Raw genomic sequence first — 27709 nt, 5'->3', positions numbered from 1 at the left:
AGTAGCTCCATCTAGGTTGTATATAGGGTAGAACTATGGTGACCAGATGTCCCAATTTTATAGGGACAGTCCTGATTTTTGGGTCTTTTTCTTATATAGGATCCTATTACCCTCCACCCCTCTTCCGATTTTTCACATTTGCTGTCTGATCACCCTAGGTGGGACCTTTACACATTAAGACTATGATTTTGCAAATGCATCCACAAAGATGGACCCCAGAGGCTGAGTGGAACCCAAGTGACTTGATGAATGCAGTTGTAGGATTGAGGGTCAAAGGCCTGATGCTGACTGATGCAGGCTACCCTGAATCCCCACTGACGTCAGAGGGAGATGTGATTCTTTTCCAACTCGGAGGATCAAGTCCTAAGAGACAAGTGATCATTTTTTAATGCTGATCTAAGTGAAAATGTAACAATTCCCAGATCAGTTACTTCCAAATTAAACAATTGCTTTGTGTGGCATTAGGAAAAAAAATTACCTGAGGTTTTTAAGCAAATTTTAGTTTTAGAAATATAATTACTACAGTCAAAATTATTTACTGAAATGAGTAATTCTTTATTAGGCTCGAATCATTTCTTTTTTTTCAGTTCTGTTTCACAACACTTATATTATTTGTCACTCCTGTCTTTTTTTGTTCTTGCTTAGAACAAACACAAAGGGCACAGTCCAGCTCCCAGTGAATTCAGTGGCAGATTTCCCATAGTCTTCACAGTAGCAGGCCCACGCCCGCCTTTTTAGAGTGGACTGTGCTTTTGCCCAATTCGTGGTTTCTTTGGCTCAGTCTTGCAGCTGCTCTGTCTCTCTCTCTCTGACTCCCATTGGTTTTAATGGGCATTCACAGAGCAGGATTATGTCCTTAAAGTGAGGGGATTATGCAAAAATGGCACTTCCTTACCCCGCAGATCTGTGCTCAGGTTAGTCATGCAGTGTTGTAGCTGTGTTGGTCACAGGATATTAGAGAGACAAGGTGGGTGAGGCAATATCTTTTGTTGGGCCAATAAAAAATATGACCTCACCCACCTTGTCTCATAGGCTTTGGCTACACTTGCATTTCAAAGCGCTGCCGCGGCTCCCAGCGCTGGGGCTTTGACTACACTGGCGCTTTGTAGCGCCGCAATTTGCAGCGCTGCAGAGGGTGTGTTTTCACACCCTGCTGCAGCGCTGCAAATTTGTAAGTGTAGCCAAGCCCTTAGTTTAGTCAGTCATTGCTGCTGCCTTTGTGGTATAAATAAGTTTGTACTGGTTTTTGCTCCTTTTATTAGTAAAGAGCCAACACAGCTAAGAGCAAAGGAGCTGGGTTCTAGTCTATCCTGTGTGTCACCAACAGAATGGTTTTCTAAATTGCAATTGGTTGTACCTGTTCAGAGCTTTTGAGAGTAGTAGGGTTCTGCAGGTGTTACTGACCTTGTCTTTGTTCCTAACATAACTCACCATTACTACTGAGCAGTGCACATTGGTGTTAGAAAGAGTGAGAGAACTAGTATAGACAAGACCCTAGTGGCTGCTCAAGTTTAACCACAGTTTTGTCTAGGTGTCTTCTGAGTAGGGTTGGAAGATTCAATGGTTAAAACATTAAAAAATGAGTGACTGCTCTACGGTAACATTCCCACTGTTGCTATCACCAAAAGAGCTGCACTGATTATAGCAATGGTAGAGACTGTAGGGCGACAGGCTAGTGTAGACAAAGCCTCACCTCTGAGGGCCTAATTTGGCTTGCAGAACTTTTATTTCAGGAGCTGATGTGAGAGAAAGAAAAACCCAACTTAAAGACTAAGGGTATGTCTACACTACAAGACTATTTCGAATCAACTTAAGTCGAATTTGTGGAATCGACCTTATGAAGTCGAATTTGTGTATCCACACTAAAAACACTAATTCGACTGCGTGAGTCCACAGTAACGGGGCCAGCGTCGAATTTGGAAGCGGTGCACTGTGGGAAGCTATCCCACAGTTCCCGCACTCCCCGCTGCCCATTGGAATTCTGGGATTTCCCCCCAATGCATGCTGGGGGAAAAATGTGTTGAGGGTGGTTTTGGGTAACTGTCATCATTGAACCGTCAATCATGCCCTCCCTCTCTCCCCGAAAGTGCCTGCGGGCAATCTGTTCGTGCACTTTTCTGCTCAGTGACAGCACGGGCACCACAGCACTGCGAGCACGGAGCCCGCGGCAGTTATGGCCGTTGTCAACTCCTCGCACTTTATCGTCCACCTCTTCCACAGTCAGCTGCTGAGAAATCGGGCTACTTTTCAATGGTGCTGCGAGCACTGGTGGACCATGGGGGACGTTTTACCAACATCAACGTCGGGTGGCCGGACAAGGTTCATGACGCGCGTGTTTTCAGGAAATCTCGTCTGTTTAGATGCCTGCAGGAAGGTAGTTTCTTCCCGGACCACAAAATAACTCTTGGGGATGTGCAGCTGCCTATAGTGATCCTCGGGGACCCAGCCTACCCGCTAATGCCCTGGCTCGTGAAGCTCTGTGCAGGCGCCTTGCACAGCGACAAGGAACTCTTCAAGTACCAGCGAGCAGCGTGACCTGTGACTGTTCAGTTTCTTTACAGAGAAGCTGAACCTGCCCCTGTTTCTTTACCAAGTTACTGTTGACTAGCATCTGCAGTTACATACCCCGTCCACCCCGCTTCCCCCACTTCCAACACACGTTTAAAAATAAAACAGATGGTCCACTGTGACTTTACAAAGGTTTCTTTATTGATGACTTTGCGTTAAAGGGTTGAAACTGGCACGCAGACTGTGCTGGGTAGGGTGTGCGGTGATGTAAAGACCGCCTCTAAACTCGAGGAATGACAGGCTCCTGCTCCCAGAGCGGTCCGCAGTGCTGGACTGGTTGTTTCAACGAAGCCTGCCATCCCTCCTTTTTGGGACTCTGTGTGCGGGGGCTATGTGGCCTTGCGGCGGGGGAGGACGGATACAGATTCCTCTTCTGCGTGGCTCTGTGGTCCAGGACAGGGACCGTTGCATGAGATCTTTAACCCCCCTCCCCCGCTACAAAGTCACGTACCCCCCCACCCACACAGAACCTGCAAACCACCTCCCATACCGACCAGGGTGCCTACTGACTGCACTGTGTGTGTGACCTGCTGCTGATCCTGCCCCCGTCTCTGTACCCTGCTAAAGGTGACTGTCCTATGCAATACCCTACCCCCTTCCCCACCCACCCCTTCAAACGCAGCGTTGTGTAAAAAAGCATGAGGGAAACAGTAATTAACAGCAAAGTATTTTTAATAATTAACCAGACAGTCAGGGGATGAAACTGGGATTGGGGCTACAGTGAGTCAGGAAGGGAAGGAATTCTCAAAAATTAGGGTATGAGAGCTTTTGGGTACTTGAGCACTCTGCTGGGGTGCAGTGACAGTTTTCACGGCCCCTGGCGCCACTCCTTCTGGTTACTTTGGGTGACGGGAGGTATGGGACTTTGTGGCGGGGGAGGGCGGTTGCAGATACACTGCGGGGGGGCTCTGTCCTCCTGGCTGCGGTCCTGCAGAACATCCACAAGGTGCCGGAGCATGTCCGTTTGCTCCCTCATTAGTCCAAGCAGCGTTTGAGTTGCCTGCTTGTCTTCCTCACGCCACCTCTCCTCCTGTTCGCTGTGTGAGCGCTGCTGCTGAGAGAGGGTCTCCCTCCACTGGCTCTGCTGGTCCGCCTCGGCTCGGAAGCACCCCATAACTTCAGCGATCATCTCGTCCCGTGTCTTTCTCTTTCGCCGCCTAATCTTTGCCAGCCTCTGTGAGGGGGATGCTGTGGCAGGTCTGGAGACAGTCGAAGCTGTGTGATGGGAAAGAGGGAGTGAATTCCTTGCAAAGATACATTTCTGCGAACAATGAACACAGTCTAGTCTGTGTCTGTGAACAACACCATGCACAGCACCTATCTCGTCCACACTCCTGCAGCAGGCAATCCGGAAAGCATAAACTCTGCCCCTGTTCTACCCCATCGCAGTGTCCCCCGACCCTTGGACTTCTGGGTTCAGATCCCAGTGCCTGATGGTGCAAATTTCATTGTCACGGGTGGTTCTGGGTAAATGTAGTCAGTCATTCCTTCCTCCGGGAAAGCAACGCCAGACAATCATTTCGAGCCCGTGTTCCCTGGATTGCCCTGGCATACGCCATAGCGTGGCAACCATGGAGCCTGTTTTGCCTTTTGTCACTGTCACCGTATGTGTACTAGATGCCGCGGACAGAGGCGATTCAGCAGCGCTACACAGCAGCATTCATTTGCTTTTGCATGACAGCAGAGATGGTTATCACCCATACTGCACCATCTATCACGCCAATGTAAATTGGCAAGGTGATGACGGGTAGCTGTCCTATTGCACTACACCTTCTGCTGCTGTCATAAGTGCCCCTGGCCGAGATCGGCCGGGGGCGCAAAAGACAAAACTGGGAATGACTCCCCGAGTCAATCCCTCCTTTATGGGTATCTAAAAATAGAAACAGTCCCGCCTAGAATATGGGGCAACTGTACTAGGGTTTTAGTGTATCAGAGAACTACAGAGCACAGCCGCTCTGTGTCAGATCCCACAGGAATGATGAGCTGCGTGCCATTCACAGGGGGTGCCCCCGCAACAACCCTACCTGTTGCTTCTCTCCTCCTCCAGCCTTCCCGGGCTACCGTTGTAGTGTCCCCCCATTCGTATGCTGAAGTAATAAGGAATGCAGGAATAAGAAACAGTGACTTGTTAGGGAAATGGAATGAGGGTAAGGCAGCCTCCAGCTGCTATGATAGTCCAGGCATTACAGAATCTTTTCTTTACACATGAAGGGCGGGGGCTGATGGAGCTCAGCTCCCTGTTGCTATGATGAAGATGGTTAGCAGGCCGTCTACCTATGGGCTGATGATGAGGACAGGTAGCAGTCCTATTGCACTACATCATCTACCGCAAGGCTGATGATGAGGATGGGTACCAGTCGTATTGCACCATCAGTCAGCCATGAGGCGGGGGACGGGGGGCGAGGATGCTACCGTAGCGTGCCGCAGCATCGCGTCTACCAGCAGCATTCAGAACACATAGGGTGACATTTACAAGAGTCAAGAGACGATTTCTTTCCCTTTTCCTTCTGGGGGTGGAGGGTGGCTGTACATTGACAAGCTATGCCCTGAACCACCGCGGACCCTGTGTTTGACCCTAGAAGCATTTGGAGGTCAGCCAAGAATGCAAATGATTTTCGGACACAGCGGGAACTGTGGGATAGCTTGCGTCCTCAGCCCCCCCCCCCTCCTTCCCTCCATGAGCGTCCATTTGATTCTTTGGCTTCCCGTTACGCTTGTCATGCAGCAGCGTGCTGACTCTCTGCTACGCCGTCTGTCCGGAGATTTTTTTAAAATACTTTGGACCGGGCGTAACATTACGGTAATTTTCCTAATTAGATGCAGGAGTCGCCGAGCGAGATCGCCCTGAGGAGGGTCACTGAAGGAGATAGAGAGCGCATGCTGCGTGAAAGCCAGCACAAACCAGGGCCCTATGCAGCCGTGCTCGGGGAGGCAATGCTCCCTGAGTACCTCATGAAAGCCTGGCACGGAAAGGTGTGCTACTACGGAGCACCCAATAAGGCAGCTCTCCCCAGGAACCTCCTGCGGAGGCTTTTCGATTACCTCTAGGAGAGCTTCGTGGAGATCTCCCAGGAGGATTTCTGTTCTATCCCCATATATATAGAGACCTCCTTTTCACATACTTCAGATTCCTGTTATATTAAGAATAAAAGTTTACATGTTTAAAGCACTTACCGAGTGATCCTTCCCCTGATTCAGGGTCCGGGTTAACGGCCGGGGAGGGTTCGTAGGGGCTCTCCGTGAGGGTGATGAAGAGATCCTGGCTGTCAGGGAAACCAGCGTTGTAAGCGCTGTCGCCTGCCTCGTCCTCCACAAACCCTTCCTCATCTTCCCCGTCCGCGAACATCGCCAAGGAACTGGCCGTCGACACTGTCCCATCGTCAGAGTCCACGGTCACTGGTGGGGCAGTGGTGGCAGGCTCCATAGCGTCCGTTTGCCGCTTTGATTTTTTGGTAGCCTTGTCTGGGGTCCTTGATTTTCACGCGGCGCTGCGTTGCATCCCGGCTGTATCCTCTGTCTCTCATGGCTTTGGAGACCTTCTCGTAGGTCTTTGCATTCCGTTTTTTGGAGCGCAGCTCCGAAAGCACAGACTCCTCGCCCCATACACCGATCAGATCCAAGAGTTCCCGGTCAGTCTATGCTGGGTCCCTCTTTCTATTCAGAGATTACATGAACTCCTCTGCTGGAGAGCTCTGCATTGCTGCCGGTGCTGCTGAGCTCGCCCCGATGTCCAACCACGAAATGAGATTCTAACTGTCCAGACAGGAAAAGGAATTCAAATTTTCCCGGGACTTTTCCTGTGTGGCTGGTCAGAGCATCCAAGCTCGGACTGCTGTCCAGAGCGTCAACAGAGTGGTGCAGTGTGGGATAGCTCCCGGAGCTACTAAGTTCGATTTGCATCCACACCTAGCCTAATTCGACATAGCCATGTCGAATTTAGCGCTACTCCCCTCGTCGGGGTGGAGTACTGAATTCGAACTAAAGAGCCCTCTAGGTCGAATTAAATGGCTTCCTGGTGTGGATGGGTGCGTGGTTAATTCGAATTAACGCTGCTAAATTCGAATTAAAGTCCTAGTGTAGACCAGGCCTAACAGATTTATTTGGGCATAAGCTTTTGTGGGTAAAACACCCACTTCTTCAGATGCATGGAGTGAAAATTACAGATACAGGCATAAATATACTGACACGTGAAGAGAAATTACTTGTAAGGTAACTCCCTTCTCTTCATGTGCCAATATATATTTATACCTGTATCTGTAATTTTCACTCCATGCATCTGAAGAAGTGGGTGTTTTACCCACAAAAGCTTATGCCCAAATAAATCTGTTAGTCTTTAAGGTGCCACCCGACTCCTCATTGTTTTTGTGGATACAGACTAACTACCCCTCTGATACTAAAAACCCAGCTTGACTCTCAGATCCCAGCCAAGTTTGCTGGGTTGGCAGTTAGAAAAACTATTTTTTTAAAATAAATGAAGCACATTTGGTATGGAAATCAGTGAAAAACAATAAACATGAAAACCTGCTATGACATTTTAAAGTCGTCTTTCAGAGCAGAATCTGCATTTTAAAGAGACAAAGTATGGCTGGCATTTTCAAAGGAATCTGAGAGAGTTAGGCATCCAACCTATAGGTGTAATAACACTCATAGCATATAGGAAATCCATTCATTTTATGTCTAACTTGAATTTAATAAGTCCTGAGCTTCTTTAGGCCAAATGTGCATGTAGCACATTGAATTATCCTATCATACAATAAATATGGTATCATCTGTGATCTAAATACTGCCCTTGGTTACACTTGGGCATCTCCCATTGGAATCAAGGAGAACTTTAGGAGCACAATTTGGTCCTATAGTATCCCATTTGCTTTTAAAACCAAGGGGGAACCACATATCCCCTTGCTAAAAGACCAATATAAATACACAAGCCTAATAATATATGTAGATATATATGTGAGAGGACAAAAAGGAAGGGGAGCAAAACGTTACCATTTTTGCCCTGATTGATGTGGTGGGAAAACTTCAGGAACTAATCATGAAACCAGGTGAAAGTCTTTGGAGCTGAAACACATTACAAACCCAAACTCAAGCCAAGTTCAGGGAGGTTTGCAAACCTTCTGAGGAACCTGGGCTGAGTTTCGAGTGAGCCTAGGCTGAGTTATGGAAATGCTCTGATTTTGGCTGCGTTGTATTCCTGGTTTCCGTGCATTTGAAGCAGAAACTCAAAGTGAAATTCACCGAGTGTGAACCATGGACCAGAAGAACAAAAGAGGTTTTATACAAGTCCCCTGAAAACAGGGGGAGGGCTAGCTCAGTGGTTTGAGCATTGGCCTGCTAAACCCAGGGTTGTGAGTTCAATCCTTCAGGGGGCCGCTTTGGGATCTGGGGCAAAAAAATTGTCCCTGCTAGTGAAGGCAGGGGGCTGGACTCACTGACCTTTTGAGGTCCCTTCCAGTTCTAGGAGATTGGTATATCTCCAATTATTACATTACTGAGAGTGCCAGACAATTCTAGCCCTTACCAAATCAGTATTTGACTGAATTAATATAATACTACATTAGTATTTAAACCTGTGCATACAATGGGCCTGATTCTCATGTATACTAAGTGTACATCTACACAGCATAAAAAGACCCATGACAGTGAGTCTCAGAGCCCAGGTCAACTGACTTGGGCAAAAAAGGCTTGTGCTACAGGGCTAAAAGTAGTCAAGTAAATGTTCTCACTTGGGTTAGAATCTGTGCTCTGAAGCCCGGTCAGTGGAGAGAGGCATGGGCTCTGAGACCCTCCCCCCAGCCAGCTTTTAAAGTCCGGGCTCGAACCCCAGCACAAACGTTTACAGGGCTATTTTTAGCTGCATAGCACAAGCCATGTGAGCCCAAGTCAGTTGATCTGGGCTCTGAGACTTGCTGCTCTGGCTTTTTTTGCTGCGTAGACATAACCTAGGCTAATGTACCTGCTACTCTGACAAAGAGTGTTAAGTTGCCTTAGTGTAAATGAGATGAATACATTTTTCAGGTCCTACTGAAACACCACTTTACACTGCCATGAAGCTTTTTACAGGAGGGGCTGCAAGCTTTTTATCAACATTAATGAATTAAGCCTCATGATACCTGTGTGAGCTGGCATTATGCCCATTTTACAGATGGCTACACTGAGGGACAGAGGAATTCTGTGACTTGCCCAAGGTCACTCATTGAGTCAGTGTCAGAGCAGGGACTACATCAGGAACTGATGGCACCCAGTCCTGTTCTCTAACCACTAGACAAGAACCGATCTCTTCCTCTTTTTAGAATAGGAAGACCATTCCTGCTTCTTCACTTCTGGTGACATCAGCATCCTTCATCATAAGAATATGGCTGTAGAAGTAGTTAAGCATTTGCACAGGGTAGCTCTTATAGCTTCTTTGGCCTCTTCCACCAAAGGAAAAGAGGAGCATTTGACCTGTAAATGCGTCTTCCAATTGAGCACGTGACTGCTTTTGCAGGAGCCCCTATGAGTGGCCTTGATTATGGAGTGCATCCTTTTCATACGGGTTTGGGTGCACAATCAAGAGCTTATGATGCTTTGAAAGTAATATGCATTATCCCTCGCACCCACAGTCACCTTGTTCTCATGAGGGCTCTATGTCTTGGCAGAGGAGTATATTCTGTCTTGGGCCAGCCCTAAAGGATACCAGGAAGACCTTCATTTGCTTTATATGGTATTAAGAGAAATGGCAGCATGTAATTGAATTGTTGTTGGAGAGTGTAAGGAAAGGTCTGACTCATTTTTTTCAGCACAAAGTGGACAATAAATAAATGAATAAATATGAATCTTGATGAATAAAGAGAGGTACCATTGTGATTGCACCAGCTAGTCTTTGTGCTGCTATCAGATCAGGTATTACCTTTTTCAGCAAAAACAGATTTATTTTTGCGGGCACTGGCACAATAGATTTAAGGGAATAATTCAACGTAGTGACAGTCCTATGTTCCCTGAAAAACTGAAAAAAATTAGACTGCCCAAACACAATACGTGTGACAATAAGTGGTCGTCAGTGTTGGGAGTTATTAGTGAAGCAGTATTTGGTAGCACTATCCTAACCTACCCATTAACACAGTATACACTTCATGGTCTTCCAGTGAATCCTTGTAATTTACTAGAAAAATACCAGGGAGGGAAATATAGAGTTAAAATAGGGATAAAAGATAATAGAAAGGAACAAAAATCTTGAGTATCTAAATTAGATTAAAAAAAGGTTCGGCCAGATTCTCAGCTGGTTTTATTTAAGCACTGTGCTTTTGAGGTCAGTGGAGCTATGTCGATTTACACCAGCTGTGGATCTGGCCACTTGTATTCAGAACATGAGGTTGCTTTGATTTTTTTTATTTTTTTTAATATTTGCTGATTTCAGAAAATAGTTCCCTGTGAATGAAACGCTTCACTTTAGGGTGATATGTTGTGACTTATGAAAATTTGAAATACCTGTTATGGATCAGCTCTCACTTATCAGGGACTGTATTTGTCAGTGGATGATTGAAGCTGCAAATCTGTATTCTCTGATCTGGAATTTCCAATAGGGAGGCAGAAAGCTGCAAAAACATAAGTTTTAAGAATAAAATAAAATGAAACAAGCAGTAATAAAAAAAAATTTTGACAGGCAAATTTGGTGTTACACATTCTGCATTTCTTTTCAGTCCTTCAAACTTTCTGAACACTATAATTTGTTTCTAGTGTGGCATCACTATCATCAAAGATGTTGGACTCTATTAGCTCCGCTGTCTAAGGGATGTCTTTTTAAAAAGAAAGGGGGAGAGGAGAAAATAGAATAAAAGTTCAGCCACTTGAGTTTAAGAATAATCACTTTTCTGAACATATGTCTCTCGCTTTCTCTCTCAGACAAAGACAGCAAAAGAAGGTGAACTCGCTGCACATTTGCCCCAAGATGAGACAACTGACAATGTTCCTGAATTTCTTATAGAAGGTCTGGCTCTACTAAGGCTGCTCTGCTAGAGCAAGAGCGTTACAAGGTATGACTTGAACCACACAATGGAGCATTGGGTTAAACAAATCCTGTCATTTAACATAACAATATTTTGAGAACTTCAGTGGATGTATATTTGGACTGAACGTTTTTCTCAGGATGTCTATAGGGATCCCCCTCCCCACGTTGAAGATTAATGGTAACCCGCTCAGTCAAGGATCATGGGTTCTTGGTATTTTACCTAGAGAGGCAGAATGGTCTCATGATTAAGGCTCTGGAGTGGGAGTGAGGAGATCTGAATTTAATTCCTAGCTCTGCCACAGTCTTCCTATGTGACCTCAGTCATTGAATTTCTCTGTGACTCAGTTCCCCATTTGCCCAATGGGGATAATAGTTCTCTCTTTCAATCTTTGTCTCTCTTGTCTATCTACATTGTGAGCTATTTGGGACAGGGACTGTCTCTTACTATATGTATGTCCAACATCTATCACAATGAGGCCCCAATTTTAGCTGGGAACTCTAGGCACTACTGTAATGCAAATAATAATGTCTAGTCATAAACTGAAAACCATTGTCATTCATTACTGGGATTGAGTAAACAATTTGTAATCAAACATTTATTTGATTAATTTTTTTTTTCTGTTCACAAATTGGGAGAAGATAACTATTTTTTCAAATGTATTCCTTATTTGAAACTATTCATCAAATTATTTCTGTGCCTGATTAATAAACAGTTCATGTGGAGTATTTGAATGCTTATTCACTGCAAAATTCAGGCTGTTTTCATTGGACAGATAGAACACATGTTATATTTTGATTATCTGATTGGATGAGCATAATAACCCTTTGAAATAAGTTTCTAGTGCCAATATTAAAATTAATGAATTGAAAATTAACTTTCCATGAATATGCTCAACGTTCACTTAAAATTTGCTTTTATTGGGAACATTCCTGCCAGTAAATTCATTTGCTAGACTACTCATAGGACGTGAACAACAAAGGAGACACCAACACAGCCAAAGCAAATATGTTTTAAAATTTGAATGAATATTCATGGGAAATTTCTGTAGTATTTGACAAGCTTTGTTCTTTTCTCTCCAGTGGTTCAAGAACAGCTAATGCAGCTTCAGTATATGGCAAGGAGAATGGCCAAGATGTTAAGACTCAAACTGTTCTACCAGGTTTTAAAAAGACTTGTAATTCATTTCACATACCAATGACCACTTTACCATTAAAGCAAAAAATTGCCAGTTGAGTTCCCTACCCAAAACTAATATGAGATGGAGGGTGGTGGTGATAATTCCCCCCGCCCCCCCCATCCTTTACCGGGGAAAAAGTACTCACTTGCTTAAATATCTGTAATAGTACTAGTGAGAGTTGGTTAAATTAGTAAATGGAAGCAAAAGTGCACCTTGGAATTCATTAGAATTGTCAAGTATTAGAGTGGTAGCCATGTTAGTCTGGATCTGTAAAAGCAGCAAAGAATCCTGTGGCACCTTATAGACTAACAGACGTATTGGAGCATGAGCTTTCGTGGGTGAATACCTACTTCATCAGATGCATTTGATTTGTCATCACTGCACCATAACCACCCTTTTCATGCACTTTTTTGCTGTTTAATAGTGTACCCAGGAGTTTGTTAAAGCAGGGTCTTTGGGATCCAGACCTCATGGGTCTCAGAGATTTCCTAGAGGAAGCAGTGAGTCTGATTAGGATAGAGATAGGGCCTGCCCTATCTGGCCCTTGGGACCAGACCATGGACTAATCTGTCTAGGGTGCAGGAGCTTAAGGAATCTCTGGTGGTGATTGGTGTGCTGGGAGAAATAGTCTGTTGAATGAGGGGGGAGGCGGAAGGGAGTGGGATGAGGTTTATTGGACTGGGAAGATGCACAGGACATCCAGGCAACTGGCTGGTTAGGAGTTCACAACTTTAGGAAGAGGTAAGGAGAAAATTGCAGAGTCCATTTAGGGGTCAGGGCTGGGCTTTGAGGAGGCTGTGAAGTTTTGGTGGATCAGTAGAGCAGAATTGTCTCTGGTACAAAGCCAGTCTTTGCTCATCTTTGGAAATGTGTTTGTTTTATAAACAAAGCCAGAAAGGAATGATCACAGAAGAATAAAGAGGCAGAATAAGAGAATTCCTTTTTTTCAGGCAGGCTGCCTACAGCTGATGGTTTATATTACAGCCCAAGGTACTAACACTGTGCCACTCTGGTGAATGTGAGCGTGAGGGATGTTGTACAGTATGATGTTCTTAGTGCATGACAGTTACAAAACAAGCTCCTTTAACACAGGCAGTGGACACATAACAAAGGCCTGAAGTTTGTCTCTTAGGTTCACTACACAGCTTAAGTGACAGCACAGTGAACCTGTGCTTCTCTATGTAGCAATGTAAGTTACACTTATTTATTTCTATGCTAATGCGGCACGTGGGTGGTCTCTCCAAGTGTGGCCTGAGGCACACTGGAGGGGCAGAGTGGAGAAGCTTGCACTTGCTTCCTGTGCTGTGTCTGTGTTGTGGGTCCTGTACGGCGCATAGAGATATCCGGACTCCAGGGATGTCAACTGACCCCTTCCAAGCAAACATAAGGTCACTTAAACAATAATTGGAATGGTTCATATAAGAGGCAATATCAATTTTAAAGACACTCCCTGATACGATTTTAAGTACACCCATGAGTTGTATCAAGTTTGGGGATTGAGGGATTCCAAATGCTCACAAGAGGGACCAAAGGTGCAAGATCAGCATTACATCTTGGAGACCCCCACAATTCAGCTGAGTCCATTGTCAACAAAGTACACATCAACATGTGCCTGCACACTCCAGGGGGAGATGTGATTGGGCAGGGTGTGATGATAGTTCTTTATAATTCACTGGTGACACAGCTGTGCAATGTGCACTTCTGTTCTCCATGCACAGACAAAGTGTAGTACCTTGGACTGTGCTCCTGTTACCGTAGCTTCGTCTTGGTGGCTTTGTTACAGCCATTCTTCCAACAGAGCTAAGGGTTACTCAAAAAACAAACCGCATAGGTACTCCAGTTCCCTGTGCAGATTATTCCCATGGAAGAGAGCCTGAGCTTGCACTTGCAGAGTTTCCTCCTCCTCATTCTTCTGTTGGGTGGGAATGGATTAAGGGGCTGGGGTGGAAGGAAATTGAGATTTTCACCCCCCCAGGTTGCAATCACTAAACCCACACCCCCAAGGCACATTACAAGGCATCATTTAGAGTCCAAGGCCATCTGTATGGAGGACATGTGCGTCTGCACTGTCTTCTACATCTGCCTCTGCTCTCAGAGGAAGCAGAGGGGAATACTTATGCTCGTCTTCTATAAAGGAACACTGGACATGGGATTTTTGCAGCACTGCTACCTTCCTTCTTGGAAAATGTATGAATGTTTTGCTGGTGCATTATGGAGTTCTCCCTCTGCTTTGGCATATTCTTTAGTGTAAGCTTCCAAGTGGTGGTGGAGATATAACATGTATTCTCAAGCACCAGAAACTAAACCTTTAGGGACTCTCCTGAAGCACAGATAAAAATGAGCTGTTGGGCTCTCTGTTGGCCTTATCCTGCTCCTGTGGCACTGAGCCCCTCCTGAAGGGTGCTGAGCCCTTCCCCAAAGCTAAACTCAGTAGGAGTTAAAAGTGCTTCTGACCTTGCATGGGGCACTCAATATTTCACAGAATAAGGCCCTTAATTGCAGCTCGTGTTCATGGAAACATGGAATTTAAGCTACTTGAATGTGATAATCACCAAGTTCTCATGATCTTTATTCACAACAACTAATTCCTCCAAACAAAGATATTATGCAAAATCCTCCACCAAATATGTTAATGGCACTTGAGCCCTAGAATAGTCAGTAGCATCAACCAAAATAAAAAGCATCTTTCTGACAAGAGCTATTCCTATTGCAGGAATGAAAATCATTTTCAAATATGTCTCCTGGTCAAAATATTCCTGCTGGGTCAAGTAACTCACCGTTACATTGATATACTATTGTGAAGAAACTTTAATTTAAGGGGGGCTCATTTAAAAAGAGACAATCATGAAACTTTAGAAAAGCTTTACACATAACACAAACACCTACATTTCAAATCAAACAATGCCTTCGTTGTGTTGTAATCAGAGTACATTTTTCAAACAATATATGGGGTTGTTCTTCACTAACTATCACAGGGAAACACATTTTTCAGATGACTAATGCATAGTATGTATCTGTATATGTAAAATACCATGTTCACTGAATTGATACTCTCTTAGTCACTCTCAAAACCTGCTTATGAAATATGCAGACACTGTGTGCTTTTTACAAATAGGAAAATGACCTGAATGCGATACAAGAAGTTTCCAGATGTAGAATTCAACCTTGCTGTTCCTGTGCTTAGGTCGAATGATCTTGACCTGATCTTGAAGAGTTTGAAAGGCTAATCCACTCATTCCTATTCCAGACATACACAGATTAGGTATCTGTTGAAACAACTTGCACTTTTGAAAATAGCAACAAAATTGCAATTGGCTTTGCAGTTTTCAGTCTGGCAAATAGTACTGGCCCCTTGCTCTCCCTTTGCTATATCCCAGGAAGAACCCAACTGTTCTGGTCAGTCACAATGCAGTCTTTGTAGCGAGTAAATATCAGTTTCAGGGCTGGCTTCCTTCTTGATCTCTGATTTGGTTTTGCTTTAGAGTTGCAGTGCTGGGTGACCTTGCAAGTCGTCTTGTGTGTGGGCTTCGATTGGAGGTTATCTCGGTTCAGTGTTGGCCTCCTTTTGTGCGGTTCGAAACAAGGCTTACAAAAAGGCATGATGGCTTTGAAATAGCTGCTACCCACTTCTCCTCTCAATTGGCAGGATATAACAGAAATGTTATAGGGCCAAACCCTCAGGTGGTGTAAGTTGCCCTTGACTTCAGTGGAGCTATGCTAGTTTACACCAACTGAGGGATCTGGCTTCAGATATATGCCCAAACACACACACACATATATGTGTGACTATATTATATACATACACACTTAAGTGTATACACACCAATTATATATAAACTATATCAAGCATCATATGTTATTACAATACAATGCAATAATCGCACCATATGTTACTCGAAAAATCCAGCATATAGCAGGAAGATATTACACGTGTGCACACAAACAGACACATAAAATACTGTGCAGCTTTTTGGCCAGTGATGTTCTCCACAGAAGTCAGTTAGCAAGTTGATTGTTGCTTCATGAGCCCAATAAGGCGTAGTTTGGCACATCTCTGTCCCTGTATATCATCAGCAGACACTGTCTGTGCAATGTCCTTTTATAATTAAAAACTGGACAGTTTCCCTGTGCCTATTAATATTATTCTGCATAAATCTGTCCAATAGCCCCCCAGCTGCCCATGTCTACTGCACTATACCTTGCAAATGGATTTGGCTTTCTTTGTGACTCAATAGTCAAGTGAAGCAAAATTATTTTCCTGGACCCACAGTGAAGAGAGAGTTTTAGGAAGATTGAGGGTTTGATTTTATTTCAGTTATCTGGGGCTGTTTCTTGTAACAAGAGTGATACTTTATTTTAACTATCCCCTAAATAGTTTCTTCCATGTAAAGAATCTTTTATAGGACAGGATGCCTGATATAGTCAAATAAACTTGAAAGACCTTTGGGATAAAATTTGGCCTGAATCTTGAAGACTCTGTTAGGTTCAAACCCATTTTTTTTTAAGGGGGATGTTAGGGCTAATTGCTTACATCTGAATCGCTGGCTGAGTTAGCTTTACTGTAGTTTCATTGTTCTGTCACATGTGGAAGTGTAACAAATAAATGGAAGCCCACAGTTTGACACCATCAGCTTGATCTACATGCAAGCTTGCCCAAATGGTGATATTTTATAATACCAAGCTGGTGAGCTTTCAGCAGAGCTGGAAAAAAAAAATTGGTAGCCCATTAAAGTAGGAAACCCAGAAGGGTAATTACTTAAAGCATATTTACAACCTGCATAACAATGGCTTGCTTAATGAATTGAAATATGTGGGCTGCATAATGAATGGGCAAGGCCCCCAAACACTTTCCCCGGCAGTCCACTGAACTCCCAGAGGCATTAAAACTCTACTTCTTGACTTAAGACTAGAGCAACACATACTGCTCCTGTCATTCATGTGGGCTGTGTTTCACTGACAAAGAAAAAGGATTTTCTTATTGTCTCTGCCATGCTGACCTTTAGCGTGTTTACTTTCCAATCAGCTTTAGGAAGGCAAGGTTGAACTCCCCAGCATAAGCAAGTTCAGCATGCCAGTACTCTCACCCAAATATCTGCCAAGATAACACTGAAGTGACAAACAAACACAAGTTGTTTTTACAGGTGTAAAACCCACAGATCAAATGCTGACCTGAGCTGCAGTTGTGAATCTGGACTGTGTCGTATTTGAAGAATACCACTGCATCATTTACACTTGCAAACCCTTTGTAATCTTAATCTCTTTGTTGCTTTTATGTTATACTGGCCCCCCAAGGTTAAAGAAAGAGATTTAGACCTTAAACACAAATCCAGCCTTCAAGCTCTGGAATTATCTTTGCCTTTAAATGCAACTGATCAATGCCCATTTCTTTTGAAAATAAAACCCTTTTGAACCTTGAAAGCCTTCCACTGTTGAGCTCTGTCTAAGTGCCACATGGGGAAATGGGCAGAAAAAAGCCCATTTTTTCCTTAGTGCTTGCATTAGAGGTCCTAAAGTTCAGTCCAACACAATCAATTTAATTGGCGCTAGCTCTAGTGACAAATTATGCTGGTTTACACTCAAGTGTAGCACAGATTCCTCAAACGCTGGGAAAGAAGGGAGATACACTTCTTGGTCTCTACTTAAAGAGGGCAACAGTATTGGAAAAGGAGCACATTTAATTTATCACTGTCAGAGCAGGTGCAAAGTTTAATTCTAACTAAAAGCATTAAACAATTAACCCAGACAGTCAGGCCCTTCTGAAAACGCTCAGTTGCAGGGAACACATGGACCAGATTACCAATGGAAAAAGTCATGGCTCCTCTTTTATTCAAATGAATATCTTCTATCACTTAAAAAAAAATAAAAACTTCTTAGACCTCTGATAACTACCGAAATAAAATCCCGTAAAGGAAAGTCCACCTGAGTGTCAGAAAATAGCTGCCTTTTAAGTAACACATTGATCCTTGATACTCTATGAATTAGGAATTTTATACTTCATATTATGCCAATAGGACCTTTCTGTAATACACATGCACATGCTTTTGAAAGTGTCTAAGCTCTATTATTTCCTTTTAAAGGGTGATGTACTCATCAGGCTGTATGTTATTCCTTTGATGCATTAAAGAAATAATGAAAAAGGCTCTGCAAGTCACTGGTGGGCCAGAAATATTCTCCACTCAGAAGTCATGACTTCAAATAGAAGACACCCAAATTACATCCAGATTCAGTGAAGCTCTTAAGCATGTGCTTAAGCCTGCTTTGCAAAGCAAAGTCTTTAATAAGACTTAAGCATGTGCTTAAAGTTAAGCATGCGATTAACAGCTTTGATGAATAGGGATGGCTGCTGAGGCAGGGCCATAATGTACAGCATGCTGATATGTTACACGGTTATATTGCTATGCACCAAATGTGGCATTAAAAAGCAAATATTGTAAGAACACTAGAGTAAATATTCTAGCTTAACAACTAGTCTCAGTGCTTTGAAGTACTCATCTTTCCTGGATTCATTACAAAATCCAACTTTCTCTGATCCTGTCTCATCCAGAACCAAAAGAGGGGTGTGGGAGTATAAGTTCTCTAGGAGGTTTGCCTCACTATTAGAGCTTCTTTTCAAGCAACGTGTGTCTGTTGTAAAATAGTCTCACCAGAAATTGTATTAAGGTGGAAGTGCTTGAATTCTGTCTGTAGAGTTTCAGCATACCCTCTTCGATTTCAAATTGAGTGCACAAAATTCTCATATTTTCCAGTGGATTTTGTACTGGATATAACTTTGAATGGCCGAGTTAATTTAGAAGTCTGTCCCTTCTTTCTGAGCCTTTATAAAATATGTATCTATGGAAGATAAATTGTTTCATTATATTCTACTATTTTGTGGATCTTTATGGATAACGCGCTGATGATATCAAAACAGTGAGAATAACAATATTATTCCCTCTCCAGTGTCATCAGCAGATTCCCTTCTCCCCCAATCATTTCAACAGCATTACCATGTGTCATTGCTTAGACCTCAGGTAGCCAATTTCGAAGCAATTCATCTGCAAAAGAAATGCCAAATGCCTGCATCAGACATTCAGATTGCATTTCTCAAATTCACAGGTACAAATCCATAAGGGCTGAAGGGTTCAGTTTCCTATAATACAGTGTAACCAGAGTCAATGCGGTCTAAAACAAATTCATCGGTGACATAGCTCTCTGTTTCTGAAATCCAAACATGCAACTCACTGTGAGACAAAGACCCTCATTAAGACCCACAAGGAAAGGAATAGCACAAGGAACTTAAAATGATGTGGGATTTGTCCTTCACTTGTATATCTTTGAGCCGGAATCTAACTGTCTGTCTGTCTGTTTATCAAAGGGATTTCTGTAGCATTCTCACCATAATATCAAAGAATTTACCAGGTAAATTAGATTTGCATGGTGAGGACACTAGTGATCTTCCAGGAGGACACTGTTTTTCTGCCCTCTGCTGGGGTAATATGCCTAAAATGGCACAGGGGTCCAGTTTGACTCAAGAGGGAGCTGGTATTGGTCAGGAAAGAGGCATGGTCAAAGATGGTTGGGAGATTCACTGCATCTTCTCAGCAGCCTCTATTGGTGGGACTCTGAGAGAGATCTGGGCAAGAAACATTTTTCCCATCCAGGGAAAGTATTTGAAATTTTGAAAAATTTTCTCAAAATCTGGAACATTTTCATGAACCAACAAATACAAAAAAAAAAAATTGGTTCAGGTCAACCAAATGTTTTAATTCAGGAACTTCAAAACATGTCTTACCACTTTTGATCAGTTTTTTATTTTTATTTTTTTTTGCTATACTTAGCTTAAATTTCAAAATGAAAATTTGTTTTGAACTAGGAAACCAGAATTTTTTGGTTTGGAAAATGTTTGAAAGTTCATCAGCACTGAAAAATTCCTGCTAGCTCGGCTGCTAGGAAGGCCCTAGGAAATTTTTAACCTGCCCTCTTCATCAGGCACTCAGAGAATGGGCAGGCAGTGGTGTCACAGGCTGCCCGCCCTAGGTCTGATTCTGCCTTGGTTCAGGAGCTCAAGCTGCCACATGGATTTATAACATACTCCTCCATCTGTCAGGTTCAGAGATAGCACTTCCATGTCAGGAATTGATATTTCTGATATAAATGGTTTACACTCATACAAGTAAGAGAACTGTAGAGTTGTGCAGCATAGAAGTACACCTGGGTCTAAAATGAGAATATTTGAGAGGATATTGTGGAAGCCCCCACAAATGTCTTGGACTCATGCTTTGCAAATTAGCACACAAACTTCGTTGCTGTCATTGTTGTTAAAGTTCTTTATTGATTTTATAAATAATGGAACAGAGGGGCAAATGAATCTAGAAATCAACAAGTCCCCTACACTAAGTAATGCAAAAACAGGATGCAAAAATAAACAATTCCTAAATGTATTCTCTCCCTGTCAAATGAATGAAATGATCCTCAAGCTCTTAAATTGTCTCAGGCAAATGAGCTACCGCTAAACTTAATCTTGTACCTAGGTACATGCCCTTCTCTCACCGTTAATGAAAGCAACACCAAGGGCCATATTGTGTCTACTGTGCAATGTGCCTGATGCCTGTTATGCAATGCCTCCCACACCACCTAGGGCGTGCAGCTGCTGTACCCCTCTCTTTGTCTCGTGGATGGGTATCTACTTGGGGTGGCTAGCTTCCACCACTGCTCCTGCCGCCAAAGTGACCCTCTATTTGTAGCATGCTGGGTATGTCTCCTTGAGCTGAAATTGACACCTCCAGCTTGAAGTGTAGCATGTCCTTAGTAGGGTGTAGCATGTCCTTAGTAGGGTGTAGCATGCCCTTCCTGGCCAGCTCTTCTGGTCAGTGTGTAGAGCTGGAAGTGGTGGTGAGGAGAGCTATGACCACACACCCTCCCCAACCCTTGTCAGATGGATTGAACCGTCAGAAGCTGGTGCCTGCACATCTGTCTTTTGGTGAGACCCACAATAGAAAAATAAATCCCTTCGTAGAGTTAATGGTAGGTTATCTACTAAGAGTTGGGCTGCCTATCAAAAAGCATTTCCAAAACAATTTCACAAGGACAGGTTTCCTTGTGAACTATTCCAGTAGTTTCTGATTTCACTTGGGCTGGGAATAGCACCAGAACTGCAACCTGCAGAAGGTGCCTTCAGAAGTGTGTTTAACTTGTCTTGTTTATAGGGCCTGATCCAAAGCCCACTGAAGTCAAATGGGACCTCTGTTGTCTTCACTGGACTTTGGATCAGGTGATTAATGAGTATGGGCTCAGTTCTACAACCTTTACTCTCATGAGTAGCCCCATTGAAGCCAACAAAATTAGTGGTATCTGTAATGACTATTCACAGCAATCAAGACTGCAGGATTGGTTCTTATGTGGAAATGTAACAATTAGTACACTGGGGTCATAGACAAACTATGCACTCCAACTTGTACAAAAACCTTTGTAATTCAAATTGGTGCTAGGTGTCCCAAAGCACTCATTTATCACACCTCCCTGCAAAATAAGGAATATGTACGTCTCATCTCACATTGTGCTCCTATTCCTTTATCCTATTTATCTAGATTTAACTGCCATTTCACTGTAGTCTCCATGAAATCTGGCTAAATTGCCAGTATTAGCCATAAATCTGATAAAACTTAATGTTGCTAACAAGACCTGCCTTTCTTCTTGCCTTTCCCTTTTTCTGTTAACTAATCTTTCCTGGTGCATTTAAGCATGGAGAAATCTGCCAGGAGTGCAACTTCCAATCAGAACTACTTATTTGGGTGCAGCAGGGTAGTTTCCCCAAGTGCTGGGGAGAAAGAGAAAAAAACAGAGACGGCAATGAAGGGAGAAAGGGAATCATGACTGGAGGTGGTGTCGGGGATGCAGACAGAGAGTGCTAGTGCTGACTATGGCCACCCTTTTTTTTTTGTTTGATATTAATAATATATTTTATTTGTATTGTGGTAGCACCTGGAAGCCCAAGTCCTGCACCAGGATCCCATTGTGATAAGTCTAGAAAGCCTATATTTTGATCTTGTGCTTATCAGAAGTGAAGCAGTCGTACTGTGCTGCCTTATCCCTCTCTATGCACTGGGCCAGCACCATTGCATTGACGTTTTCAATTGTGGGCAGAGTACAAGGAGACTCTGTTGAGGCCATGTTCAAAATCAAGTGGAAGAGAAAATCCAGAGATATTTAGGCAACTTTGAACAACATACTCTTATATATACTTTCTTTCTTTCTTAAATTGTTTTTATTCCTTAAAGTATAAACCATCATTAGAAAGACCAAATGAATTTCCTCGCAGTAGGATAAACACTCAGCTGTGCCACTTACTGGAACTCAACAACATAAACAAAAATAAACCAAATGATTTTCACTGTAAATTCTTCCTCTACTATACAGTAGTATTTCTGGATTGTAATCAAGCCAGCGTTTATGCTTATGTCAGAATAATACAATTTCAATGGCGGTAGGATCCATATGTACTTTTATATGGAGGAGATGAGGATCCTGGGCACCGAGAAGAGAATACAAATGATCAGCTATATAAAGTATAAGTATTCTTAGGGCTAGATTCTGGCTATGATTAGCCAAGAAGGCTAATGGCATTTTGGGTTCTATAAGTAGGGGCATCTCCAGCAGATCAAGGGATGTGATCATTCCCCTCTACTCAGCACTGGTGAGGCCTCATTTGGAGTACTGTGTCCAGTTTTGGGCCCCACACTACAAGAAGGATGTGGATAAATTGGAGAGAGTCCAGCGGAGGGCAACAAAAATGATTAGGGGGCTGGAGCACATGACTTATGAGGAGAGGCTGAGGGAACTGGGATTGTTTAGTCTGCAGAAGAGAAGAATGAGGGGGGATTTAATAGCTGCTTTCAACTACCTGAAAGGGGGTTCCAAAGAGGATGGATCTAGACTGGTTAATCTATTAGGTTGGACATTAGGAAAAACTTTTTCACTAGTAGGGTGGTGAAGAACTGGAATGGGTTACCTAGGGAGGTAGTGGAATCTCCTTCCTTAGAGGTTTTTAAGGTCAGGCTTGACAAAGCCCTGGCTGGGATGATTTAGTTGGGTTTGGTCCTGCTTTGAGCAGGGGGTTGGACTAGATGACCTCCTGAGGTCCCTTCCAACCCTGAGATTCTATGATTCTATGATTCTAAGCCTGAGTAAAGGAGCAAAAGGGTGAAAGAGTCCCAGTTATATCCTTTTGCAGGTTACCCAGACCTTTGGGTCTATTTGCATCATGGTAAACAGGGCTATGTGCCTACTTCAGTATTGCCAACCCCTGCAGTTAAAAAATCATGACTCAGGTCCCCCAAATATCATGAGATTGGGTTACTGTTGTAACTCTGGATGTTCTTGTTATCCATGTAAATGTCCAGTCCTTTTTAAAATCATGCTAAGCTATTCGTCTTAACATCGTGTGGCAATGAGTTCCACAAGCTAATCAGACATTGCACTGTATTTCCGTTTATTGGTTTAACGTTTGCCCTCTTTCACTTTAATCAAATAGCTGCTTGTTCTTGTATTATGAGACTAGGTGAATAACAGTGCTCAATCTCCCTTCTGTAGTCTATTCATTACTTCATATATCTTTTTTTCACGGGTAAATGTCTTCAGTGACAGAGTTTGTTAATGCTGGAGAGTTCAGTGTTGCTTTCTTAAAGTAGCTTGAACAGTAAATACTAGAGCTGGATGGCAATTTTAGTCAATTTTTTTTGGGTCAGAAATGCTTATTTGTTGAAACAGAAACGTTTAATGGGAACATATCAGTTTCAATAAAACTTTTCATCTGGAAAGGTTTCTCAGGTCAGGATGGAATTTCTGGTCATAACCAGCAAGAGAACACATGTGCCCACCCCAGAATAGCTGTAGTGATCAAGGCATTCACCTGGGATATGGGAGAGTCAGGTTCAGTTCCCTGTTCTTTCACAGTCACAGCAGCTGTATCCTGGGTCTCCCATTTGAGTGCTCTGGCCATCAGGCTATTGTGGGGTAGGCTCCATCTCTCTGGATTTTTGCCAAAGAATTTGAAAGGTCTTAAGGCAAAATGGGAAAGATTGTGGAAAAGATAACAGTGAATTCAGCTTTTCCATGCTCTGACCACACTTCCACTATTCCTATTGCAAATCCAAGAGCTACTGTAGGCATCAGCCTTTGATTTGGGGAGATGTTTAATCAAAAGGTTTGTGGGTAAATTCAGCTCTGGTGTAACTGGATACAAGTCAGCGGAGCTGTATCAGCTTAGAACAGGCCTGGATTTGTCCCTGGTCTTTTGTTCAAAGTCTCTATTTTGATTCTTTGAAGAGTTAGTTGTAAAAAGGAAAAGCTTCTCATAAACATGAATGTGCTAATACTGAAGAAGTGCGGTAGGGTTTTTGTTGATACACTCTTTAAAAGCATGATCTGTTTTCTGCTTCTAGTTAAAGAGGGTAGTGGCAGTCTTTAGTGGCTGTGTCAGTGCAGCCCATATTATTATGTACAGATGTGCCAGCTGCAAGCAGGCATTATCTCTTTGATAGTGCTAAGCACTTTACAGTGTGTCACTGAGGTGCAGCTCTCAACCAATAGATCTAATTGCAATCCTTTTATGTTCTCTATGATTGCAGGTTTCTCCAGCACTATAAACAAATAGTAATCAACTAAACCTGTTACCTCTGAGCAGCAATGTCACGATAGGAAATATTAACTGTTCAAAATACAGTAATGATGGTTTAAAACTGTATTTGTTTCTTGAAGGTAAAAAATAAGGGAAAATCAGGAGCACTGGTACTGGAAGCATGAAGAGCCCTCTGGCTTTCTTTCATATAATGAAAAATTGTGTCTGTACAGGACATGTTTTATGTGGTCAAATACAGTGTAAATATTGTGTACATCTTTCTCTATAGCAACAACATATTAGCAATACTACAAATAATCTCTGCCTCTGAATCTACATTTTTATGACACAGTTATGCTAATATAAGACAAACTTATATTTTGCTGTGTGTCTAAGCCACCCCAAATTAATCCATTTGTATTCCTATAATCCAACCAGATCTCTCCTCACCTCAAGAAATATTAGACAGAGGAACCAAAATATACAGTTGATAGGAGGCACTAGATCTGAATGCAAAGAAGGTTGCATTTTTATTCCAGGGTTTCTTGTTTTATGGGAGGAAAGAACCTGTGGTGGTTGTTTTTTTCCTAGTGATTTTTTGCTATGGTTTTTGGGAGGGGGGATTTGTTTGTGAAGTAGCCTTTGTCTGGGGGAGGGATAGCTCAGTGGTTTGAGCATTGGCCTCCTAAACCCAGGATTGTGAGTTCAATCTTTGAGGGGGCCATTTGGGGATTGGTCCTGCTTTGAGCAGCGGGTTGGACTAGATGATCTGTTGAGGTCCCTTCCAACCTTAATAATCTATGATTCTTGTCAATTCCTTTGTTCCATTATGTCAAGACATTTATTTTCAACATTGTCCTATAGAAATGTCACTGTCCTCGTTTTGCTGATCCTATTGAATTACTGTGGAGCAATCCCTTAAGTACTGCCAACAGGTTTGTGTTACCACCCCTTCAAATTCAATGAGCACTTGTGCAACTTGGCAGGCTTGAATTCCCAATTTTGCCTGGGTTTGTGGCTTTCTAAGCCCTTGTCATCCTCTGCTGTGATTCCATCAGCTCTTGCAAGCTAAAAAGAGTTGGGCTGGGTTAGCATGTTCATGGGAGAACTACAAGGAAAATGCCCAGTATAGCTGTGCTGACGACTAAATAGGTGGCTCTGAGTCAATATGAAGCCAGCATGCTTCTCCTTTTGCAAGTTCAGGTGGGCTGATATCTAGGTGAAGAAGGTTCATACAGGTGAGTCATGTTTGGTTCAGGGTTCTGTTGTGATCTCATTTGTCAGACATATTTTGAGGTTATGCTCTAGGTTACCCCATTCCTCCTCTCTATCCCATACTCAGCTCCCAACCTCTGCCAAACCTGCAGAATGCCTTCCCTCGGACAGGCCCTGGGAATCTCCCAGTCTGACCTACATGGTCATTGTAGAGACCAGTAGCCTGAACTCTTCCCTGGACCCTCCTAGGGAAAGATGTCCCCCTGTTGCATCTTCTGAGAAATCTCCCATCAGAGAAGGTTCTGCAGAGACTCAGAGGTCTACTAGGCATGGATCACTGCCCCCAGTTCAAAGGAGCTTCACTGGAAGGCAGGGAAGGTAGCACCTGTTGCTTCCAGTGGGTGCTGACAAATATTCATATTACCAATGTACATACAATGAGCACAGGTGCCTAGATGCCCCCAGACTCTCAGTTCTACAGATAGTGATCGGGGGGTTAGGGATTATTACATGTGCCAGCTAATGAAGAACTAAGGAGTATGGGGCATTACTGCCTGCAGTTCAGTCTATTAGTTCTCGCAGTGGGAGTTTTCTCTCTGGTCTTGTTGCCCTGTTTGGAGAAATTTGTCCTGACCCCTAAATTCTCGATAGGTTGGAAGCAGTAGGCCTTTTCTGCCAGCCCCCTCAAGGCCTCGCTGTGAAGAAAGTGGCACATCGGTCTCCCCTGATTACACCTGGCCTCTGGATGGAGCAGTGGATGTGGGTAGAAAGAGGGAAAGTGGTGGAAAGAGGCCAACAACTCTCCTGAAGTCAGCAAAGATAAAGGGAGTCCCAGAGTCTGATTGAGGGGGTGAGCTGGGGTGGAGGCACAGAGGGTTTCTCTGGGGGAAAGGTTGTGGTTCACTGGATTTTTAGGTTCAGTAGAAGCTGCAGGGATTGGCCTGGCATTAACCACTTTGAATGGACCCTGCAGGGTTTGACTCGTGTAATCAACATGACCCTACAGAGTCCACCCATCATGGGTATATACTGCTTATGATATTATGCTCAGGAAGCACACGGAAGTAGCCTTGGCCATCCTGAAGCTCTGAAATGGGGCTTTCCACATAAACTGATCATGAAGGAGCGTTTATGAAATTTTCCATGGTTCGGCATTTAATCAAAACTGCTCAATGAAGCTCTAATGCAAGATGAACTTGTTGATCATTTCCACTGAGAGGGAAAAATACAACCCAACAAAGCAGTACGGGCAGTGTATTTGCTCTTGCTTTAATGCTGATGTAGGATAAGTAATTAGCAAAATGCTAATGTTTATTGTTACTCATTTAGCCTGTCTCATGGGCATAAATAAGCCACTGCCTTGTATTCCCACCACCACCTGCATCTGTCCAGCTCTACTCATGCCATCCATGTGTCTGAGGAGACCTGGATGCTCAGCTTAGGCCCTTTATTGGCCAAAGGGGGTCACTGTTAAGCAGTGCAAGGCAGCCTCTCTGTAGAACTAAAACTAAGTATTGTGCCTTTGCACCACTCCCAGCCCCTGCTCACCCAGGGAGTGAGAGACGGAGATTGGGAATTAAAATGTCTTTAAAAAGAAAATAAGCTTTTGTATCAGCCAGCTGGCGAAAGGATAAAGGACTCTGCTCACAAGATGCAATCAAAATTCAATAGTGTTTTATTAAACATGTAATATTATCAAACTAAACAAAAGAGCCCTCAATGGGCTAGTAATACAATGCAATACAATTTATTTTTTCAGTGTCATTCATGCAAAAGTATCATTGAATGTTCTGCTTCCAGTTACAGGCTATACATGCAAATACTAGTAAACCACGGAGGCTATAAAATACAATACACAGCCTCCAACAGGTAGTTTTCCTCCCACCCTTTTTTTGGATGAAAACATTAAACTTTTTCTAACACACAGGAAATGTGTGTGTTCACAGAATTAAGCATCAGGTAGATCTAAGGTTAATTGGTAAAACCAAAGCCCTGGATTCAAACACCCCATACATCTGAATCTGTGTCTTGTGACTGCATCAAACTGCTCAAAACGTTGAAGTTTGGATGCTAATTTTGTGGCTCAGGCCTATTTCTTGTAAGAAATGTTATGAAAAGGAAAAAAAAAAGGTGGGGATTTGCAGCCTAAATTTGTTAAATTGTTGG

At 43.2% G+C, this 27709-nt stretch overlaps 1 long non-coding RNA gene across 1 annotated transcript in view; it reads left to right on the top strand.

Moving 5' to 3' along the window:
* The window catches only part of LOC123367403, a 75587-nt gene that overhangs the window by 32174 nt on the left and 15704 nt on the right, over nucleotides 1–27709 (top strand). Inside the window, exon 3 of the long non-coding RNA XR_006578446.1 lies at nucleotides 10450–10580. This is a non-coding gene — a long non-coding RNA (uncharacterized LOC123367403). The remainder of the gene's footprint in view (nucleotides 1–10449; nucleotides 10581–27709) is intronic.

The sequence above is a fragment of the Mauremys mutica genome, chromosome 3 (genome assembly GCF_020497125.1).
Source record: "Mauremys mutica isolate MM-2020 ecotype Southern chromosome 3, ASM2049712v1, whole genome shotgun sequence".
NCBI classification, from domain to species: domain Eukaryota; kingdom Metazoa; phylum Chordata; order Testudines; family Geoemydidae; genus Mauremys; species Mauremys mutica.
This window is presented reverse-complemented; position numbering and strand designations above follow the sequence as displayed.